This window comes from Mastigoproctus giganteus, chromosome 13, assembly GCF_048544385.1.
Source record: "Mastigoproctus giganteus isolate SK-2022 chromosome 13, ASM4854438v1, whole genome shotgun sequence".
Classification (NCBI taxonomy): domain Eukaryota; kingdom Metazoa; phylum Arthropoda; class Arachnida; order Uropygi; family Thelyphonidae; genus Mastigoproctus; species Mastigoproctus giganteus.
The window spans coordinates 71,117,065-71,127,450 of NC_143587.1; positions in this window are offsets into that span (position 1 = coordinate 71,117,065).

Here is a 10,386-nt window from a genome sequence, read left to right on the forward strand (position 1 = left end):
GGATTCGATGTACTGCGTGTTGTGACACATTACTCCCGTCACCAGCATTCCAATTACCGGCGAGTTGCGCCACAGTCGCCCTTCTGTTCACACGTACCATCCGAAAGAGCCTTCGCTCACCTCGAGCACCGATGAGCCGTGGTCCTTCAACGACTCGCCAGCAGTTCGTGGGTTTTTCTCCTCGGACAATTTTCGGTAGGTACTAACCACGGCTGATCGTGAGCATCCCACGAGACGTGCCATTTCGGATATGCTCTGATCCAGTCATCTGATCATTACAATTTGGCTTTGTCAAACTCGCTTAAGTCCGCTGCCTTTCCCGTCTGAAGAACTAGAGTAACACTGGTTAACGAAGCTCAGTATCAGGTGGTTTTTATACCGTGTCCCGACCTGCACACGCGCCGTAGTTCAACTGCAGTTGCTTCGATTTGCATAACGACTTGCTGGTCATAATGTTTTGTCTCATCGTGTACGTGTCTGTGTCATCTCAGGTGGAGAAAAACCTATAATCGTCAGACAACACAACGCATTATAGCCAACGAACAAAGAAAGCTCAATTTTAGTTTAGAAACATCGGATTATATATAAATAAGGAAAAATATTTTCAAACACTTGATAAGTTTAAGAGAGATATAAAACTACAAAAGGAATGTTCATACAGGACATTATATCACATTACACTATGACAGTACCAAGTTACACTCTGCTCATGAGACTCAGGTGAAAATTGTATACCTAGATGGAAAGTTTTTCCTCCTCCTACCCTGACTTGATCCTCTCTGATTTTTTTTCTCTTTGAACGTGTGAATAAATTTCGTGGAAAACGCTTTTTGAATGACGAGATGCTAAAAAAAAAGACAGCGACAGGCTAGCTTCAACAGCAGAATCCTTTCTTTTACCACAGCGCATATGTGAGAGAGGAATATATTTAAATCTTAGACTATCATTCCTTCTAATACTGAGTTAAAATGTAATACTCACAGACAGAATCCTAGGCGGGACGTTTCCCAAACTATTGATATTAGGAAAAATAGAATTGCTGCTGGGATCCTGTCGAAAAAATTATAATAAATAAATAAATAAATAAAATGTTTTAAAAGTTTGTGCATATTTTTATTAGATATAATTTATTTCAATTTATTTAGTCAAAATTAAACTTAAAATATTAGCTGTAGTATTGATTCTTTGCTCCATTTATTAAATATGAAAACTGAATAATTTCAGCGAATAAATTAAACTTTAATCGCTAATAATTATAATTATTACTTTTCCATGCACTGTCAATACTCACCATAGTTTGTGAAACACAGATGTCCATCTGCAAAAGAAAAATATATATATATATATAATACACTGCAATACAATTATTTATTTGTATAATAAGAATAATAAAATATATTGTAGGTACAAAGTAGGAGCAAACTAAAAATCAAAGTGCAGATGCAAATTTAAAAGAATTCGAAACAATTTCATGGAAAAATATCAGCGGTTGTTTCTTGTTGCAATATTTTCGCAGTCTGTTGCCAAATGTTGCCCGTTATAGTAGTAGTAGTAGTAGTAGTGGCGCTTGATGCAAGAAAGCAAGTGTAGGAGCTTATGCAGCATCAGCCAAAAAAAAAAAAAAAAAATCACACCATACCCTCCAAATGCCTGTCCAGTTCCTCCTTAAATTTATTCAACCTATCAACTTGCACAACGACAGATGGAAGTTTGTTCCAGCAATTAACCACCCGCTGGCTAAAGGCAAATTTCCGCACATCTATTCTACATCTGTCCTTTCTTAATTTGAACTTATGTCCCCTTAGGTTCGTATTCTGAACAAGTGGGAGGATCCCATCAGAATTCAGCGTGCTCAACCCATTCAAGGCCTTATAGACCTCAATCAGATCACCGCGCAGGTGCCTAGTCTCCAGCCACTGCAATTTGCAGAACTTAAGCCTCTCTTGGTAAGAGGATCCCTTCATTCCCCTCACCAATCGTGTTGCTCTTCTCTGTACACGCTCAAGCAAATCTACATCCTTCCTAAAATGAGGCCTCCAGACCTGTACGCAGTACTCAAGGCGTGGCCTGACCATTGCCTTATACAGAGGGACAATCACCTCCTTTTCCCTGCTAGCAAAATTCCTATATATCATTGACAAAACCCCATGACCTGCCCTAGCAGCCTGTCTGCATTGCTCAGAAAACTTCATATCTGACTGCACAATTATTCCCAGTTCTTTTTCATTTTCTACCACCTTAAGTGTAGTACCACACAGTTGGTACGTTTCTCAGGGGTTACTTCTACCCATATGCAGTACTTTGCATTTGTCAAGGTTAAACTTCAGTTGCCACTTCTTAGCCCATCTGCCCAAATTATCTAGATCCTGTTGCAGTAGCACACTGCCATGACTGTCATTAACAACCCTGCCAACCTTTGTGTCATCTGCAAACTTCGACATTAAGCCTGATATACCTTCATCAATATCATTGATAAATACACAAAACAACAGTTTACCCAACACCGAACCCTGTGGGACTCCACTAATAACATTAGTCCACGAAGAGCAGCACCCATTGATTACCACCCTCTGTCTTCTCCCACTTAACCATCCTTTTATCCATTGTAGCAACTTACCCTTAATACCATTCTGCTCCAATTTGTACAGTAGCCTTCCATGCGCAACAGTGTCAAAAGCTTTCCTGAAATCCAAGTATATGATATCAAAATTATTTTTTGCATCCAGTTCCTTTGTGACCACATCATAATAACCAATCAAATTTGTCAGACAAGACTTTCCCTTAACAAACCCATGCTGTGTCTGAATTATTGCTGCAGTCTTGTCTAGATGATCCTGCAATGCATCTTTAATCAGTGACTCCATTATTTTACCGGAACAGAAGTTAAACTAACTGGTCTGTAATTACTCGTGTCACCCTTCGAACCTCCTTTGTGAATTGGGGACACATTTGCACATCTCCAGTCCGTGGGAACCTCCCCTGAATCCAAGGATGCTCTCATAATTATGGCTAAGGGTTTGCTTAGTTGCTTTGCCGCCTCCTTTAATATAACTGGATAGATCCCATCCGCCCCAGGTGCCTTTCTTATGTTTAACTTCAACAATTTCTCCTCCACTTTGCTCTCAGTTATTACAAAATCATTAAGCACACTGCTACAATTTGATAACCTTCTTCCATTTTCAAACTGTAATAATTCCTCACGTGTGAATGTAGATGCAAAATACTCATTCAGTTTGTTTGCTATCTGAGCAGGATCATCAACAGTCGAACCATCGATGTCAAGTGGACCAATCATATTCAACCCCTTCCTTTTAGAGTTTATATAAGTAAAGAAATCCTTGCTGTTTTTCGTAGCATCTTTTGCCAAAGATTTCTCGTAATCCGCCTTTGCCTGCCGAACCTCCTTTGTGACCTGATTACAGACTAGCTTATATCTGCTACAGGCTTCTGCGTCGCCTGATATTTTATATGCATCCCATGCATTTTTCTTCTCTGACACGAGTCTCATTAGTTCATTTGATAACCATTTAGGCCTAAACCTTGAACAATATTTCTTCATCGGTATGAAAAGTCTAGTAGCTTCCACGATTAATTCCTTGAATGCTTCCCACTTAGAATTTGCTGTTGGTAACATCGTCAGTTGATCCCACTGTACAGAATTTAAAAACTGTCTGAGACCACTGTACTCCCCTTTACGGAAGCAAAAACCCTTTCCTTTACCCCTGACGGTAGTTACCTCTTTGAGTAAATCCCACATCAGTACACTGTGATCACTGCCACCTAGTGGTTGCTTTATCTGCAAATTTTTAATACACGAATGATCACTGCTGATAACCAGATCAAGAGTATTACTTTCTCTGGTTGCCTCTCGAACATGCTGCTGCAGAAAACAATCATCCAATAAATCCACAAAAGGCTGACTAGTGTGTGAGTGACCAACCCACAAGTTCCAGTCAATATCTGGGAAGTTAAAATCCCCCATTATAAGACATTCTGATTTACTGGCCCACTCTATTTCTCTGTACAACTGTTCATTGTACTCATTCGAGTCATTAGGCCTATAATACACTCCTACTCTTATTTTTGCTTTTGCAGTGCTTATGTCACACCAAACTGACTCAACAGTGCACTGTCCATTTATATCAACTGGATGCACTTCTTTTGATTTTATGTTAATATGGAAGGAATGAGGCAATCAAGAAAAGATAAGACAAGCCCAGAGCACCTATGCAGAGGAATTAGCGATCCTAAAGAATATGAAGTCAACCACACAGTCATATCTGCAACAGCAAGATCAGAGTATGGTGAAATAATTAGCTGAAAGTCAACAGACACTTTCTCTCTTAGGATTTCGGCCGTCCTGGTTTTCATGAGTCACAACTCGTAGACATAACATAAAGAAAAAACTATCCTTCAAATGGAGCGCAATCCATCCGCTTTTGGACGATACCTCCCTTCATTCCTTCACGTTCAGATAAAAATTTTGAGTGCCAATTTGTAGAATGCTTAGAGAACATCAAATAACGTGAAGTTATTTGGACTTAGTGCCCAGGTAGCTAAGGCCATTAAGCGTATGCATTGAATTGTGTATTGTGCGGTCAGTTTGCCTGTTCTGCAGGATGAAATATTTGTTTTGGGAACAAATAAGGAAATCGTCGTTTGAGGCTGACTAAACCGGATATGATGTGGAAAAAAAAAAGAAACTTAACAAAATTTCTCTCATCTCCAGAGGATTAGAATCAAAATTTCAACAAGAGGTGGAAGAACTATCAAGGGCGCTGGCTGCGAATTTAAACTTAGGCTGACCACAGAACGCAGGCATATTGGATATAATATTCTGACGCCTCACCGTTTTACATGCTCAGCGTTATCAGAAATTAACTCAACCCATCCCAACACAGATCTCTTTTATATATCAACCACTTGAATCTCTTTACGATAAAATTCACCTGGACAAAAACTCCTTATTTCCTGTAATAACTTTCCCTGGGTTTAGTCCTCCGGAAGATGGAGGGCTTAATCCAAGATTAGCTGCCCCATCTTCCCCAAAATTATCCTTCCTAACAGCTAATGAAGCATCAGTGATCAAACATCACCGATGCTTTATCATCACCATCAAAAGACAGAGGAAACAAAAACTAATAATTAATGGTAAATTTAAATCAAGCAAGTTTAATGTTTACCTGATTTCTTACAGTGGAATTGGTGCAAAACTGATAAAGATAGTTAGAGGACAACTCTGTTGATCCCACAGTTTCATTGCGGCAATTCTGGCGAGCTTCTCTTAACTGAAAATAAAAATAAATAAAATTAACAAAAGAGAATGAGGTATCAAACTCTTGTTATAAAGAAACATTTTTTTCTTTTAAATTTTAAGTGCTTCTTCGATACATATATATTTCTTTGTTAAATAAAGAATCAACAGCATAGGAGAAGTGAGTTTTCTCGTAGGTGCAGATTTTGAGAAAACTAAAGCTAAAATCTAATTGTAGAACTTACTGCAGGCGAAATGCTTTGCTCTACACAGAGAAGACGGAAAAGGCCACTTGAAGTTCCAGGTAGTGTGGCTATAAATAAAATCGAAAGTTAGTACAATAAACAAACAGGTTAGTAATCCCCTTAGATTGAATCATCGTTAATTAAAACATCATAATGGATTTACAAATTTATAATCCAAAGACTGTATGCAATGTTTAATTAAACATAAATAAAATCCCCGATCCTCAGAACTTCTAACCTCTCAGAATAAAAGAAAATTTCTACTATAAAATAAACAATCGAATATGAAGCCATCTTTTTTAAATTATGATTTACAAATTGAATTCTATAAAACAAAACTTACCACACAGAAGCGACATTTCAGAGAATATTCCAAATATATTTCTTTTGCTTCTTTCAAGGAGTTCCTCGTCTTCGTCTGCCCAAACACAGGCGCTGATTATAAAGAAAAAAGAGAAAAACGAGCAAACTTTTCTAGCAGTCACCATTTTCCCAATTTGTTGGCTAGTGATGCCTGATGTGATGTGGTCTTCTTGTACGATAGCCAAACTTTCGTTTATATAGTAAAATTTTCACGAAGAATTCATATTACCAAGCAGAATTATTTAGCAACCTCAACCTAAAAGAGAAGTACATAGTTTGGTTTTACACAATTACTTCATTCTTGGCCCACTTTTCCAGAGCGTGATCAAAAATTGAGAGCGTCTTAAATTTGTATGTCAAATCGAATATCGGTGATGGAGTACACTACTTCAGCATTTATCTGACTGGAACAATGTAAAAATAAATGAGGTCACACCCAAGACCGATTAAATCTGTCATGGTGCGTAAAAATTCCATTAAAATCCCTCATTTTGTAAGTACTTCGCAAAATGCAAGGGAGTCCTTGCATTCACTTACTCGATCTGTCAATATGTTTATTTTATTCATGTAAGCTGAATAACAGTGTAGCCGATGGTTATATGGTTCTTTTTGCTATCCTGTTGAGAAAATGCTGAACTGGACAAACAACTACTACATTTACTGAAAATCCATTGCTAGTACCATTACCACTTCTTTAAACATCATGTGCAAAGCCATTCTCAAAAGATAATACTTCTTCAAGGATTCGGTCACCTCTTGTTGTGCGCAAAATATAATTTGCAAATCCGTACTCATCTTCAATAATTAATAGATAGCAGAGCAGCCGAGACTCTCGGCAGCTCTGATATCAAAAATGTAACAAAATTCTTTTAATTTTTTAATATGAGAAGATTCTTAATGTTTTTACATTTGTTTTTTAAAGTATTTAAAGAATTCTCATTGTTTAAATTGGTTTCAAAGCATTTAAATTGTTTTTAAAGTAGGGACTTATTGTCATCTCTCACTCAAAGATTTGGGTTAGTGGTTCGATGTATTTTGGGGTCCTCGAGCCTCCAATTCCGTGGTGTATTGGATCATTGATTTTGTCTACGAGTGTGAGGATTTCTTGTAAATTATTTGCATAGTTAATTCAACAACGTAGAGTATCAGCACAGAAGTATTCTACAAGACATCATAGAGGTAATTCCTCCTTTTCTTAACTAATCATCGTCATACTTCTGGTTCGCTCTCGGTATTATTTTTATTTCAAAGAGCTGTTAGCTATGTATAAATCTGCGATCCGTTCAATCATGGACTATTGTACCTCCGCCCAGAAAGATGCTCTCAAAATCTCAAATAATAAATAATCTATATTCCAAATTAATCCTAATACATAACGCATTCGAATGAGAATGTTTCATGGATCCATCCACAATTCGATTCAGAACTAACTTTCTCTATTCTTTGTTTATTCCCTAATTGTATTCACCGAAAAGGCGCTCCTTTGTTTATATTTCTTGAATATTACAAATTATAAAAATCCAAGTCCAGCATCTTAAAAGTTTTTGCTTTTTGTTTACTGAATTTCTGACATGCCATTTGTATTAGAATCCAATAAGTTTCAACAACGTTACCTGTTGAAGATCACCCATAAATAAATTTGTTGTTCAAAAAATAAAGAGCCAAGAATGATGAAATGAAGAAGACTGATCAAGAAAATAAAACGAAGAAGCTGATCAAGAAAATAAAACGAAGAATCTGATCAAGAAAATAAAACGAAGAAGCTGATCAAGAAATTAAAACGAAGAAGCTGATCAAGAAAATAAAATGGAGAAGACTGATAAGCAACCCGTCTTTAAAATTAATCCGAACATTTATCCAACTATAATCCAAACATCAAATGCAAAACGCTGAGATATGGGACACTATCGAAATCAGATATTTTATTTCCTTCTTTGTTTGGAAAAGAAATTAAATAGTGAAACTCAAATAAATCTCCTCCTGAAAAATAAAATAAAAAAACCCAGAAAAAAGTTTAAATTCGATTTGAAAAATCAAAATTACAGAACGCAACTGTTCATTCACTTTTATAAAATATCGTCTTGTGAATAAAGAAAGGAATAGAATGCCAATGAATTTGTATATAATTCTTTTTGGTTTTGTTAACAGCGTGAGATTGCAGATTTCCAATTATTTTATAATCATTGAATGGGTATTCAGAATCACGAATGATCTGAAACACTTCTCGAATTAGCTTGGTTTTGAATATTTTCATGTTTTATGTTACACAACTAAGAATAATAGCAAGCATGGTATTTTTCTCTAGAAAGGCGAATGTATTGGTGACACGAGAAAACAGAACAAATTAATATATAATAAATTCTAGGGATAACGTTACACTGCAAAGCCAATGTTAATAATTAGCGGTTAATAATTCACCCGTTAACAGAGTAATCCTCTGAAGTCTAGTGCTTATGGTTATTCAAGAACAGCTTCATCTACCCATGTATATTATGTCCATCAATTACGTATGCTGTCTGGTTGATTTTCATGCGAAATCCCGTGCGAAAAACATTTCTGTCCGAATGGAGTGAAAAGAAAGGCCCATTAAGAATTCCTGCTGTCATTGACAGAATTCGAACCCGGGTCTTTCCTTGGCGTGTGAGGAGAAAGGAGATTATGATCGCTATGCTACTATTAAAACACCACTCCTCTCAAGAGAACGTTAGCATTTTTTTATTTTATAACATAAGCTATAACTATAAGCTTTAGAACATAAGCAATTTTCACTGGATTAGATTGAAATATCAAATCAGTCACTGGCCAATTAGCCAAGTTTCAACCGTTCGGATGGAGCTGTATTAGGCAGTATATTTTAATTGCAGATATTTCCTGATTGTTGCAGGTATTTTCTGATTTCAGGAAATAGACTGAAATCAGGAAATATCTGCAATTTACAGACACGATACACTGAATTGTCATCAACTGAGGTTCTTTGTCAGTAATTGGAATCCTTCAAACTACAATTGCGACTACCATTTTATAGAAATGCACATCATGGAAAAAATGCAATGGAATACAATTTATGTCATTCGAAAATTATAGATCTTTCGGTTACAAAAGAAGTCTATGTTTCAAACGAAAGATGTTTTGTAGGTTGAGGACGAATGATTTCAAAATATTCGTTACAACTCCAACCGACAGAATAGACCGAATAAAAATAATATAAAATAAACAAGTAATGAACGCCGTTGACCCTGTTGTTTTACCCAGGCCTTTCTTCTATTATTTCAGCGGTTCTGAGAGTGGAAGGTTTCATGTGCATCCAATTTCCGACCCGTAATACCTTGTCAGTAGACTCGCAGGTGAAACCACCATTGCTGCTTTTCATCCAGAGAGGGATACTTTATCGAACAGACAGCCCCGACTAGCATGAATGCTACGCAGGTCAAACTAAGAGACATCTGCGACGAGATGGCATAGACGAGCATTTGACTTCTATCCGAGAGGCCTGAATGTTTTTGGAATGGTTAAGATCAAGCGCATACGGTATATGCTCTTGATCTTAACCAAGTTTATGTAATAAATCGTGCCCATCGGGCATACCATCGCCGTTAGTTGGAGTCACTGTACATCTCCATCATCCAACTTGCTTTAACCCTAAATTAGGCTAACCTGTTAACTGTTTAACCTGTTTTAGAGCAGATAGTAATCCACAAGGACAGTAAACTGCGTCATAGGACATTATCGACAATATGATCCTCCACCATTTATTCATTGGACATTGTTCTGGTTTGTCGAATCTACCATTTTTATCTATTTATCCTGTTTTATTACACATTTACCTCATTTTAATCGAACAGTTTTTACCAGTTTTATATTTTAGGTGTAAATTATATTTGTGAAATATACAATTTATTTTATATTATTTCAATTCTGTATATTCAGCCGGTTGGAGTTTTAAAGAATATTTTAATGAAATTTGTGATTCAGTGGTAAACTAAAATAATTTTAAATATGTCCCAAAACTGTTATAAATAAATTTTTCTCTCTGAAATCATGAATTTTGTTCGACTAAGGGGCATCATATAGTAAAAATAAGTAAGTTAAATTTTTAGGACCGTTTAACGTAGAATATAATTTTACGTTAAACGGTCTTTAACGTAAAATTATATTCAATTTAGATAATACGTTCAGATATATCAAAAAAGAAAGCGAACAGCACAATCACCTCTCACCTGCTGTAGTTAACAACATTACCATTTCACAAAAACTGATGTTTCGGATTGTTCATTGAGGAAATAAAAATTAAACGATAGCAGTATATATTTAAAATAGCGAATAGTTATATTGTCACACTTCACTTTCAGTCCTAATTCCTCATCTCACCCTAAAGTTTTTCTAAACATATAAGTCAAAGAAATTGAGTTCTGGAAAGGGTTTCATTGCTGAAGACAATTTAAGAAATTTCGAGAATGGATTTCATCCTTTGTGGACAACGAAAAAAATTGTTTTTTGTTTGTCTCCTGCTATGTAGAAAAGTTA